We start from the raw sequence: 14,049 nt of genomic DNA, 5'->3' as shown, positions 1-14,049 counted from the left end.
GGGAGGAAATATTTGCGATGGAGAAGGTGCAGGTGCCTGTCCCCTTTGTTCACATCATCTTTTCACTTTATTGTGATCCCAGCCAGAGCTGCGGGTTGGAAAGGGGGATGGAAGTGAGTTGAGTTGTGTTGTTTAATCCGCAGAGGTATTGGAATACACGTGAAGCCGGTTCTCGTCCCGTCTTCCACCTTGGCCCCGTCTGCACTAAAAGAAAAGTCACCAAATAAACTTCGGTAATTTTGGTTGAGCCTGGGGACGAGGATTCATTATTCATGTAGGAGTAATGTCATCTGAGTACCTTAATGAAATGTTTATACGAGGTAACAGGCCTCGCTGATTAGCTTATAATTTGAAGGGAGAAAATAACATTACTTAGGGTTTGTTTTTTGGTTTGTTTGTTTTTTTTTTAACTGCGGAGGAGCTAAATTTTCTAATTTGGTTTTATTTCATTTGGAAGTGAACTAGGTAACCTAATTTGCAGTGCATTCAAAATTTGTCCTTTTATAAAATGCCTCAGGCTTTGAAGTCTCTGAACTTCCTGTGTTCATCTAAATAAATAGTTACACCGTGGATGTCTTCCAATTGTTTTTTTAGCCTTTTCCAGGAGAATCTTGGGGTTTCCACATAATCCAGACTTTTTTGCTAAGGAAGTCTAGTTGACTAAGACTACCAAAAGTCCCTCAACTATTTTGCCCAAGCTCTGAAATTAAATGACCCATTATAAAGCTGTATTTGTTGTTTGATCTCTTTTCCCATTTGCACGCATGGAAAGTTATGGAAGGGTTTGGGCGAGTTTTATTTTTTATTATTGAAGAGGAATATATTCCTAGTGCTGGTCAGTACCACATAGGAGATCTTCATGGGACAGACATTTCACATTCACAGATATCTGTACAGGCCGTAGTGTCACGCCTTCTGAGGGTTATGCCCGGTGTAATACCCAGTGTTAGACAAGGAAGAGATTATATGTGGTTGGAGAGCCATCAAAGAAGGCAAGAGAGATTACATTCAAAATAGGCCTTAAAGAACAAATCTAATCTAGACAGCCAAAGAGGAAGAAGGAAAAAGATTTCTGATAGGAAACCAGAGCCCAGGTCGATTACGCAGGGAGAGAGAAAGCGCCACCATTGTCTGAAGAGTTGGTAATCCCAGGGACTCCGTGAGTAGAAGCCGTGGAGGAGGGTCCCTTACTGAAGAAAGTGGGCACACCTGCATTGCAACCAGTGGAATTTAAGGTCTGGGGTGGAAGGGGAAGCCGGAAAATGGGATGAAGAATGAGAAGGTTATTAAAAGGTGCATTCCTCGAATGTGAAGAAATGTATTTCCTGAGCTTTAGACCCAGCACGGTGGAAGCCTGAATCATCTGTGCCAGTCCCTCTGCTCTTTAGTTTGTTTTTGCTCATGGAAGCCAACCTAGTACCCACACAGACCTAGGCACATGTTCCAAACCATGAATTTACTTATTTACTATTATTTATTTAGAATTCATGTATGGACGTCCTTCCTAGCCAATTGAAAGAGCCAGCTGGTCCTAAACAAGATCTGATGGTTTTCTCAGCGTGAGCCTCTAGTGGTACCAGTAAAGAACAAAACACTTTTTATTTGTTTTGGGGTGTTCTTGGGGATATGTGTCAAGGACAACCTGCAAGAATCAGTTCTTTGCCTCTGCCATGTGAGTCCCAGGAATTGAACTAGGGACCTAGGCTTGGCAGCAAGTACAGTATCCTCATCTCAAAATGATTATTGTAAGTAAGTCAACTTACTTAAATGTCACAAGACCAACAAATTAGCAGTATTCGTGTGTATGTGGGTATATGTATGTGTACCATGTTTCTGCTGGGTCCCTAGGAGGTCAGAATACAGTGTCATATCCCTTCCATGTGGGTGCTGAAACCAAACCTGGGTCCTTCTCTACAGGAAGCATAAGTACTCTTAATCACTGAGCCAGCTCCCCAGGTTAGCAATTCTTAAAGAATGGTAATATGAGCATACCACATAATGCCAAATTCCTATACACTGCCCATACCTCACGTTCTGAAAGCATGACTCACAAATTGAGGGTCAAATAACCCCTTTCCCCAACTTCTCTTAGCTTATGTTCTATGGCACTGTACACAAAATCAAAACTCAGACTAACTTATCTAAAATTAAATATTAGCTCTGTCACTTATGGACAGTGACTCACCCCATGAGATAAGATGCATTCTTATATATAATGCCCATATGCAGTGTGTGATGGGTAGTAATCTTTCTGTAAGTGCCAGTAAATAATTAGGAAATAAAACACCAGTATAAGTATGCTCAGCTGCTTCCTCCCTCCCTCCTTCCCTCCCTCCCTCTCTTTCTAATTGACTTCAAAACAAGGAAGCACATACCCTCCAAACACCTACATAGGGAATTTTAGACTATTTTATGTTTAATTTTTTCCCCTCTGAGCCTGTGTTTAGATAACAGAGTTATACATAAAAAAGTTGTATAACACTACAATTATACTATAGGGGATGCTGTAATGCAGGTACAGTTCTGCAGTAGACATCCTTCTTATAACATCGTGAGGATTTCCTTAAGATAAATACATGACAAGTATATCTGAATCAGACTTTTATGTTTTTCATTATCATTGGTCCAAAACGGCGAATTCTTTTCCAAAGAATTATTAATGTCTTCTTGTGCAAAGCACAAGATACAGCCTGGCATCTGGGCAGTGGTGGCGCATGCCTTTAATCCCAGCACTTGGGAGGCAGATACAGGTGGGTCTCTGTGAGTTCCAAGACAGCCAGAGCTACACAGAGAAACCCTGTCTCAAAAACCAATAAAATAAAATTAAAAAATAAGAAGAAAGAAAGATGCAGCCTGGCATACTTGTACTGGTGTTTTGTTTCCTAATTATTTACTTACTAATTCTTGTTTTTGTTTTGTTTTGTTTTGTTTTGTTTTGTTTTGTTTTTCGAGACAGGGTTTCTCTAGCTTTGCACCTGGAACTCACTTTGTAGCCCAGGCTGGCCTCGAACTCACAGAGATCCGCCTGACTCTGCCTCCCAAGTGCTGGGATTAAAAGTGTGCGCCACCGCCACCACCACCCCCCCCCCCCCCCCCCCCCCCGCCCCCAGCTTATTAATTCTTACTATGCAAACAACCTGCATGTCTGATCACTTGCCTCTAGGGGCTTCTTTGTCTTCCCTAAGCTCCTTCTTTACGGGATAGGGAAACTCGGACTGTTTCATACTGGATAGAATATGTTTTAATCTAATTTTACTTCTCTTTCAGATGTTATTTTTAGTTACATAGTTCATAGTTTTAGTGTGGCGTATGTGTGTGCAGTGGATATATATGTGTGCACCTGTGTGGGCAGGTCTGTGTGTATGTGGAGCCAGAGGTTAACGGCAGGTGTTTTCCTCTGTGGCTCTCCGCTTTATTGTTTGAGACAGGGTGATTCTCTCTGAGCCTGGAGCTCACCAGCTGGCTTGCCTGGCTGGTCAATAGACCTCTGAGATCCATCCTCCTGTCTCTACGCCCTAACACTAGAGCCAGAGGTGCATCTGCCATGCCCAGATGTTTCCATGGTTGCTGGAGATCTGAGCTCAGGTCCTCATGCGTGCAGAGCAAACACTTTACCCCTGAGCCATCTCCCCGCCCTTTAAGAACATTTCCATTTGTTTTTATTTGTTCTTGCTTATTTGGGCAGTACTGTGAATCAAAGCTAGGACCTGGTGCACACAAGTCAAACGTTCTAACACTGAACCACAGCCCCAGCTCTTAAACAATTTGATTTTTTTTTTTTACACTTTGTGATTTCTTTATATAAACCCAGACGTTTGATAAGTACTCTTTTCTCATATAGAATTGAATTGTGGGGAGCTCTCTGTCTCCTTCCTACATGGGTAACTCATTTTTGACTTTTGTTTTACTGTGATCACATCAGCTGGCAGTAGTCCTAAAACTCCCCTCTTCTCCCTTTACCTCTCTGTGCTAGTTTCATTTCTGCTTCTGTGACAAATATCCCTGACAAAAAGCAACTTCGGGAAGGACAAGTTTACCTTGACTCACAGTTCCAGCTGACAGTTCATTCTTGGCAGGGATGTGAAGGCGGGAACTTAAAGCATCCTGTCCACAGCTGGGGTTGGGGGTTGGTCCTCACTTCTTTTCTTCTAGCTTCCTCCTCTCTTATATACAGCTCAGGACCTAGGGAATGGTGCCGCCCACGGTGGACTGGGTCTTCTTACATCAACTAACAATCATGACTGTTTCCCCCCACATAGACATGTCCACAGGCCAACCTGATGTAGATCATGCCTCATTAAGACTCTTCCCAAGTGATTTTAGGTTGGGCCAAGTTGACGGTTAAAGCTAACCAGCGTTATTGACCATCTTTATTTATATTTATTTAATGGACATATCTTTGGGAGGCAAAGTTGTATACCTAAAAACTGTGCACAAACAAAAAAAGACATCTCATCTACCGTATTAACTGGCTGTGAAGGTTTTTGCCTCCTTATTTAGAATTAGTAAAATATTTACCACTCATGCTGTTTTATTTGCAAAGACCACTGTGACTGGAAGTCAGGGAAGATGGCATGGTCACTCACGTCCTGTGTACAGGGAAAATGTAGCACTGTTGGTTAGGGATCAAGTTAACTAAGAAGCAGATCACAGAGTGTCACTGTACTACACAGCCATTCAAAATGGTTGCCACATTTTAAGTACTCAGTGGCCACCTTATTGGGCAGTGCAAAAATAGACCTTTTTTTCTTCTTACAGAAAGTCCTATTGACTATAAAAAAAAAAAAAAAATAGAGTCACCTGCCTGGCACATCCATCCAGAACTGGCTGGGGTTGTTTCCTATTTGCTGTTCTGTGTGTCCTTATGGGAGACAGTGGAATTCCTATAATGATGTTGGGAAATTCACCAGGATAGAGCTTTCCTCTGAACACTGTGTGAAAACACAATTGCTAACCAAGCTGTCTTTTCCTTTTCTTTATGCTATTTCAATAGTCATTTCTGTTGCAGTCACTTAGAAACTGTTTCGAGAGTAATAAAACCACTGAATTCTTTAAAACTTCTCACATTATAATATTCTGAGTATCACTCCGTATCTTCTGAGTTTCTGTAGGACACGGCGGAGCTGTGGAGTTCTGATACACAAGACTGTGAGGGCAACTCAGAGACAGCTTTCCTCTTTGGAGTTTGTATGTTGCTTGGCTTTAGAGGATGTGTTGTTTGTTTAAGACAGGTCTTCCTCTGTAACTCAGCCTGGCCTTGAACTCAGGATCTTCTCATGTGCTGGGATTACAGCTGTGAGCTGCCACCACAACTGGAGGCGGTCAAGTGTTTGCCTAACTGGCCCAGGCTCCGGATCTGGGTCTTTTCAGGTGAAAAGATATTGAGATTATGTGTTAGCTTCTTTTCTATGGCTGTGCTAAGACACCATGACCAAGCAGTTTATAAAGGAGAGCATTGAATTGGGTTTATGGTTCTAGAGGGTTAGAGTCCGTGGTAGCTGAGAGCTCATATCTCTAACCTTAAGGAGGAAGCAGGGTGCCCTGGGGATGCCAGGACACTTGTGAGACACCCAAGACACAACCTCCTCCAACAAGGCCACGCCTCCTAGTCCTTCCCAAACAGCTCCACCAACTGGGGACCAAGTGTTCAAGCATATGAGCCTATGGGGCATTTCTCATTCAAACCTCCATGGATTAGACATATGAAGCCAGGCATTGCTAGCACAAGCCTTTAATCCCAGCAATTGGGAGGCAGAGGCAGGCGGATCTCTGTGAGTTCAAGACCAGCCTGGTCTACAGAACTTGGTCCAGAACAGCCAGGCCTATACAGAGAAACCATGTCCAAAAAAAAAAAAAAAAAAAAAAAAAAAACCAACAACAGAAATAAGAAGATGAAGGTTACCATCATGTTGCCAGTGTCTGCATGGCTAAACCAGAACTAGCAAGGAAATAAAAAGTGAAAGCCATAGGAAAAATCTAGACATGGGTTTGTACTGACCAGTAATTCAGAAAGTAATTTCAGGAAGTGTTTGGATATCCTCATATAGAATGCGTTGATCTTTTCAGGTAACGGTGTGCCGGTCCTAGGAAATAATTATTTGCATACGTACGTGGAATCAGTCATTCTGCTGTTGACAGCTTTATTAACCTTTTGTCGTGTCACAGTTCTGGGAAGTATGGCTGGCTGGCCCTGATACAGCAGAGCACCACAAACTAGGTCACTTCAGAAGTCTGCGACAGGGGTGACAATAGACTGGCTCCTAAGGGCTGAGGGAGACTCATGTGGAGCCTCTGCCTTCTCATGGTTTGCTAACCGTCTCTGGTGCCGCCTTCTGACCTCTTCATCCTCACACAGATGTCTGATGGGGTGCTGGTCCAAAATCACCTTGGATTGTAGCCTGCTCAGACTTCCCTTTAACTGGATGATGCCCATGAAGACCCTGTCTCCAAATAAGGTCACCTTCTAAAGTAGGGCTTTGGTCTCTAACAGTGCACAGTGATCTTCAGGCAGAGAGGCACAGGAACAGTCTTAGGGACTGGATTAAAGGGGAAAATAACAAAATAGCTGTCTCAATGGAATTTTAGTCTGGGGGGGGGAGGGGTGTGAGTTTGTGCTGTGAAATCACAGAGCTAGAACTGACGGTGGGTGTAAGGAAGCTTTAAAGGACAAACTTAGGTGTTCTCACCTTTCTCCTTGTTGACACAGGGTCTCCACTGTCGCTGCTCTGCACTGTGTACTGTAGGCTAGCTGGTCCAAAAACTTCCGGGCACTTCCGTTTCCACCCCACAACTCACTGTCAGAGGGCTAGAATTTCAGACGCTTCCTTTGTCTCTGTCTCTGTCTCTCTCTCTTTAATGTGCTTGGGTGTTTTGCCTGCATGTATGTCTGTTTACCATGTGCCTAGTGCCCATAGAGGCCCAAAGAGGACATCGGATGCCCTGGAACTGGAAGAGTTAGAGCTAGCTGTGAACCAGCATGACACAGCCAGCTTTTTATGTGGGCACCAGGGATCAAACTCGGGTCAGTAGGCTTGTGTGCACAGGTAGGCACTTTACCCGCTGAACTGACTTGACAGCCCATAAAGGACAATTTTATAACCTCTAAAATTGTTCACCATTAACTGCCAGCTTTCTGAAAGAAGTGTGTGGTCTCCACTGAGACCAGAAGGTAATGTCGAACCCTAGTGAAGATCTTGACTCTACTGTTTGTGTGCTTTCTCTGGAGAATCATAGGTAAATTGCTTGGGGAAAGATATGTATATATATATATATTCTTAACTACAGGAATATTTAAATGAATATATTAACCTGTATCATAAGAATAGCATCATTGTTGACATTAAAAATGACATGTCTTCTTCAAAACACACTGATAATGGGACACTTTTCATCTTCCAACTTTACCAATCTTTTTTAGGGAGTGGGGCTGAAATGAGGTCTCTCTATGTAGCCCCAGCTGTCCTAGAACTTGCTGTGTAGACCCAGGTTGGCCTTGAACTCACAGGGCCTTCCTCTGCCTTCCTCCTACTGGTATGCACCATCACATCTGGCCAAACATTCCCAAGCTTCAGGGCTTCCAAATGTTGGAAGATACTTTCATCAAAACTATAAAAAGTGAGTAAACTGGCTCTTGTCCTTGGAAAGGCCCAAAGGTTCACACTCACACACTACAGACGGGGGACTAAGCCTTCAGGAAACATTCATGACCCAAATGGTAACAACACCTGGTAGACTGTCACGTTCAGAGTAGCCCAGGAATCAGTAAGGCCACTGAAAAAAAGGCAGATTCACCCTGCCATTGTTACAGTGACTGGCATTCGACTTAATGGAACTCAGAAAAGAACACAGAAGCTGTTCTAGGCATGCGTGGAGCTCTAATGGGACAGAGACAGACGTTGGAGTCAGGGGATGCTTGTCTGGCAGGCCACATACCGGAACCATACAGGAAAGATTAGTACGCCATAAGAAAGGAATGGAAAAGTCAGCCAGCCAGAGTGGTACATGCCTGCCAATCCAAGCTTCTTGAGAGGCTGACGAGAGGACCCTGTAAGCCAAGGAATGGAAGGACAATATAGCAATACCCAGTCTCAAATTAAAGCAAGATCAGCCGGGAGAAGGGAGGTATATAGAATGTAACAGATGTTGTTATGATAGCTTAGTTTTCTCTCTGAAAAAAAAAAAGTCCTGGACTCCATGAGACCTGGTCTCCATAAATAAATAAGTTTACATACATTCACCATTCCTGACAATAATTTTCATCTCTGCCAATCTCTGTAGAAAAATATCCAACCATTTAAGCAGCCTTTTAAGTATGTTCACTTTTTTTTTTTTTAAATAACTGGGAATTCTCAATTCCTATCTAACGTAGGGTGGGAAGGAAGTCGTATCGGAAAAGCTGGCGCTAGAGTGAATCATGGATTTAAGTCTAAGAGAAGAGTAGACAAATGAATGACATCTCACCGAGGAAACCAGCGCAGACAGATGTACAAAGGATAGGCTCGTTCGTTTACAGGGAAATATAAATGGAGACCATATTGAAAATTCTGTTTAACACCTACTAGATGGCGAAACTTAACAACTCTGCAAATACCAAGTGTTGGCAAGGGTGCATGGAGCAGCCATGTCTTCCTTAGAATGCCAGTAAGAGCAGAAGATGCTAGGACTGGAGGATTTAAAAGATTTTGGCCCTGACTGACAGTATTGATCATTCACATGCCCTGTAACCCTGCAACCCCATAGCTAGTTCCATACCCTAAAAGAAATTAAATGCGTACACCAAGAGACATGCGCAAGGGTGCTTGTAGGAATGTCTTGTAAAGACAAAATTCACCGAAGATACCCTTTTCCACAGATGGGAAGAATGAGTAAATGCTGGTATGCATATGTACATAATGGAGTGTTATGCTGACCGTAAAGCTGAATGTAGTGAGCGTTGCTGTAGGAGAGTATTCAGAGAATTACAGTATTGTGTTTGAAGCAACCCCGGTATGACTGCGTATTGCATGACGCCCCTTAAATGTCTCCACACAGGCAAGACTATGATAGTTAAATTGCGTGTGTGTGCCAAGTCTTTTTTCCCCCCTCAGAAAAGTGAATATCAGGCACAAACATTAGGATAAGGGTTAGCTGTGGAAGCAGCAAGAGGTCTAGAAGTTGGTATTACAGCATCCTGCTCCTAAGTTTGCCAGATTCGTGGAATTCACTGTATCGTGCTATATAACATAGAGGTGGGGGGTCATATATTCTTTCTTTTGTATCAGCCTTTACACTGGAAACATGTTTAACACTTGGGGTGAGTTAGGAGCTACCTGCAGTAACTAAAGGGACAAGCTGAGGCAGGCAGGGAGCAGATACCATGGGAAGGAGAGGCTGCTGCTCCTGTCCCGGCCCATATGTTCTTGCTGGTGTAAGGGCCGGTTCTCATGCTCCGCCTGGCCACAGATGGAGGCAGGGAAGGAGCCGCACCTGTCATCACGAGGCTTTGAACAGAAGGCCAGAACCTTGGAGAAACTGCCGAGCAGGCTGTCTCTTGTCCTTTTTCTCAAAGCTGGTCTAAGTCCAGTGAAGAATGGCCAACTTCATGTTTATCCAAAGGGTTTTTGAGGTTCTCGAAGCAGATGCATAGCTAGCTAGTTAAATGCTCTCTTTTTTTTATTTCCACTGATTGTCAGATGAGAGTTGGATACTTTTTACCTTTTTTAAATATTGAGGAGGAGACATGGGTGTGTCACAGCGTTGGTGTAGACAGAGGGTAGAGGGCATCCCATGGATTTCAGGCCTTGCCTTCCACCTTGTTTGAGACAGGGTCCCTTTTTGTCTCTGGGTATACCAACCTAGCAGATCTTTGAACTTTGGGGGCTTCAGTATCTGCCTCCCATCTCACTGTATGTGTGTTGGGATTACAGGCGTGGGATCCAAACTCAAGTCCTCACCCGTGCATGCAAATGCTTCACCCACTGTACATTTCTCCAGCCCCAGGAGTTACTGTCCTGTCTACTCTTTGACATGTAGCATATACTATAAAAAGTAACTCAGCACTTAAAGGTGTGTGGATTAATGTGGCCAACCCTGAGGGATAATGTGGATAATGAAATGTAGACTAAAGTCTACACTCAGTGGCTGTATTTTGTGTTTTAACGCTATCGCTGGTCTGTTTTGATGGGCTGACTAGTCAATCATACATTGCTTGAGACTACCCAGTGCTTCCAGAAAAGTAATTTGAGTTGAAGTTGTGGCCCAGTGTTAGAGTTCTCACCTTGCATGCATGAAGTCCTGGGTTCAGTCCCCATCTCTGCAGGCAGAGAGTGAGAGAGAGAAAGAGAGGGAAGGAGGGCCTGGGGGGGGGGGGGGGGGGGGGGAGGAAGTTCACATAGCTTAAGTGTTTTAGAGCAATTCCACAGGATTCAAAGGGGAAGAATTAGCAGTGGGTTCTAGGTGGCTCTGAACTGTCAGGGGCAGAAGGCAGCTGGCACTAACAGGAAGCCTGACGTGGGAGTTAGGTTTCACCACCCTGAGCTCTCTTTATCTGAAAGAAGGAGAACATGAAGAGGTGTGTGTTTTCCCCGAGGGTCACAGTTGCTGTAGGGGCGATCTGGCTAAGGCATCTGTCACTCTCTGGTGGCCAGGGTTTATTTGGCTTGTCATTCTGGTCCCTTGCTCTTGCTCATTCCCGGTGCTGTGTTCACGTTGGTCAGTAAATGACACACACACACAGAGCCTCGGAGCATCCAGAACCGGATATGAGACATCAGCTTGTAGATTTGCACCTCTGTCTGTAAAGATAAGTAATTTGAGGATGCTGGGTTGGAATTTTAAAAGTCACCTCTACACCTCTCACCTCCACCCCCACTCACCCAGTCCCCTACCCCTCACCTCCACCCCCACCCCACCCGGACCTCCATTCCCACCCCACCCGGTCCCCCTCCCCCGCCCCAGTAATGCAGCAGTCACTCAGAAGTAAAAACACTTTGCAAATGCAGCTTTTTCAGCTTGGAAAGTGTTTACCTCCATATGGGCTCTGAATGACCTAGATTCCCTCTAGGACTGGTTGGATTCTTATTTTGCTATGGTTTATCAGTCTTTATGTTTTGCTAACATTTTAATCCAGGAAACCCAGTCCTGGTAAACAGATAAGATTTTGCAACCTTGAAACGGAGCGCGGTCACCCAAGCTTGTTATCCTAGCACTTGAGAGTTGGAGGGAGGAGAATCAGGAGTTCCAGGCCTGCCTAGACTATATATGAGTCCCTGTCTCAAAAGATTTCCTAGCCTTAGTCACCCTCTCAAAATGAAATTCTGTAAGGTGAGATTGTTTAAAATTACAGCTTGGGGCTAGAAAAGCAGTTCTAGCATGATTTAATTTGAGAAATCCCGTTGATGGAATGATGGCTTTGACCTCTTAAAACATCTTTATGTCAGTGTTGCGGTGCTCCTAAAGAAGAGTATCTATTTTCCATCTTTTTGTTGTTGTTATTTTTTGTTTTGAGACTGAGTTTCTCTGTGTAACCCTGGCTGTCCTGGAACTTTCGATATGGACCCGGCTAACCTCAAACTCAGAGATCTGCCCACCTCTGCCTCCTGCGTGTGGGCAGTATCCATTCTCATATAGACGCTGAATGCCTCATTTGCATACAATGATACCTGCCACTCTGGAGGCAGAGGTGTGCCCATCACTTGAGCCCTCACATTCCAAACCAGCCTGGGCAGACTAATGAGACCCTGTCACAAAGAAGAGGGTGGGAGGCACAGACGGACACACATATCATTCGAGCTGATTGAGCGGATCTAGGATGGGATGGGCATCCTTATTTCCAAAGGCTCCTCCTTGCATGGAACATGCAGTCAGACTTTTAAACCCTTATTCTGGATTTCTTTGGCAGTAATAGTGCCAGAAACTGACACAGAATAAAACTGCCAAATATCACCGTTTTCAAACAAGGAAGTAAAAGTGATGAAATGGTGTTGGTTTTGGATATTTAGAGATAGTAAAACAAGCACACTGAGCCCTCAAGATCCTCTGAAGCTTACCAAGAAGCAGTCAATGGCCTGTAAGGAAGTAATCCTCCTGGGCCATCGAGATAACTCACTCAGCAGGTGAGGGCGCTTGCCACCAAGCCTGTTGACCTGGATTCCATCCCCATCTCTGGGACCCACGTAGCAGACACCTTTGCTCCCCTCCCCCCACACACATACAAATGTAATAAAAAAAAATGTTTAGAAAGAAGCAATCCCCCTCAGTCAAAGTTGGTCCTTTTAGTATTACTTGCAAATGTATTAGAAGCATCTTAAGAATGTGGGAGATGGGCTATCTGGGGTTTCTTAGAGCACTCTTCTCAGTACCTCGTGAGTTTGAACCTAGAAATGGCTATCACATCTCCAGCCCACAGCATGAGAACACAGTCTAGCAAGCAGTAAAAGCTCATATTTGTGCAGTGACTGCATGCTACTTGCTAAGTACTGTGCATGCCACGTCTCCAAAGGGTCCTTGGTAACATTTCTGGGTGTGGAGCCTTATGCTCATTTATCTATATGTAAATTCATCCAAATCATTTCTGCCAGCTAAAGTAGCCACAATATAAAAGTGTAAGTTACAAGGCTAGAGAGATGGCTCCATGGTTAAGAGCATTCGCTGCTTTTGCAGAAGACCCAGGTTTGATCCCCAGCACCTACATGGTGACTCAGCTGACCGTAACTCCAGCTCCAAGGGACCCAACACCTTCTTCCAGGCCCCACAGCATCACCACACACAGACTTAACTAAAAAGTAAATCATAATAATAATAATTAATAATAATAAATCATCTTCAAAGAAATAAACTCTTACAGGTTCAAATACTTGGTAGGGGAGAACAGATTCACAGATCGTGAGTTTTCTGAGTGACGAATAGGAGCACACGTCGTCTGTCATGATGGTAGTTTCACCAGATGATCCTGGGAGTGGTTGGTTCATTTTCTGAATCCTGTTTCTGTGTAGCTGGTATGTGTGTATGCGGCCCTAAAGGAAACTGCTGGACTATGTCCAACTTCTCTTCCTTGTCCTTTCCCGAGAGTCTAAGAAAAGCTATATGGTATTTAAAATGTGGTTCAATGTGTTGTCATGGAAACTAATAAAAGAAAAGCAGGAAAAGGTAAATGTTTAGTGAGAAACCAGCAAGGAAAACACTCTGTGGAAAGAATTGTTTTAACGAAGCAAAGAAACTTTAAAGAAGTTACGTGTAGATTCTCTGCTCGAACTACTGATGAATCAGAAATGGAGAGATGAACATCAATCCAAAAACTATAAGAAATGTACCCCAGCACCTAGAGATTCTGAATAATTATCCCCTTCCCCTTGTATAAGTATGTGTTAGAGATTAATTCACTGAAGCAAAGGCCACTTAACTTATGTGGTTGTTCTCCACACGTTAAAAAGAAAAAAGAAACAGATCTCTGGTCAGCAAAGGGCTTCCATCTGTACCTGTCTTATTTTTGCAAATACAAGGACAGAATCAGCTGTCTGAAACAAATGGATGTTTGCTATTGAAATCACTTGTGGTTACTATGGGTACTTCTTCCCAGTGTCATGTTTCTGTCAAAAGATAAGACACTGTTTGGATTGTGTTTTCCTTTAGTCTAGGAGCAGAATGCCTTATTTCAAATAGGGTGGCTCAGGAAGTGAGAGGCTGACTTGAACAAAGACTTGCAGGAGGTGGGGGGCCTTGGCTGCTCAGGAGCTCAGCTTAGCTGGAAGAGAGGCCCAGTAAAGAGGCCTGCCAAGAGCGAGCCCAGTGGCTGGCTGTGACAGCTGTGAGGATCCATGTGGCTAGAGCAGAGCAGTGGTGTTACTAGGCATAGGCAATTGTTGAAAGTGTGGGGATCTGTGCTGAGCACATGGGGAGCCAGGTTTGAGAAGAAGAGGGCAGGGCAAGTGACACGATCAGATCTTGTGTTTTAAAAGATCGCTGTGCAGTGGGGACAGACTGGGGACAGTGGAGCGGAAGCTGGGAGGTCGGGTAATAGGCTCTTTTAATAAACTAGTAAAGAGGAATTGTGCCTTGGACCAGGGTGGCAGC

General features: G+C 44.1%; 1 protein-coding gene across 3 annotated transcripts in view; it reads left to right on the top strand.

The window, feature by feature from the left end:
- Window positions 1-14,049, top strand: part of Reep3 (receptor accessory protein 3) — an 83,237-nt gene that overhangs the window by 748 nt on the left and 68,440 nt on the right. The gene's annotated exons all lie outside the window — the stretch shown is intronic.

This window comes from Onychomys torridus, chromosome 18 (assembly GCF_903995425.1).
Source record: "Onychomys torridus chromosome 18, mOncTor1.1, whole genome shotgun sequence".
Classification (NCBI taxonomy): domain Eukaryota; kingdom Metazoa; phylum Chordata; class Mammalia; order Rodentia; family Cricetidae; genus Onychomys; species Onychomys torridus.
This window is presented reverse-complemented; position numbering and strand designations above follow the sequence as displayed.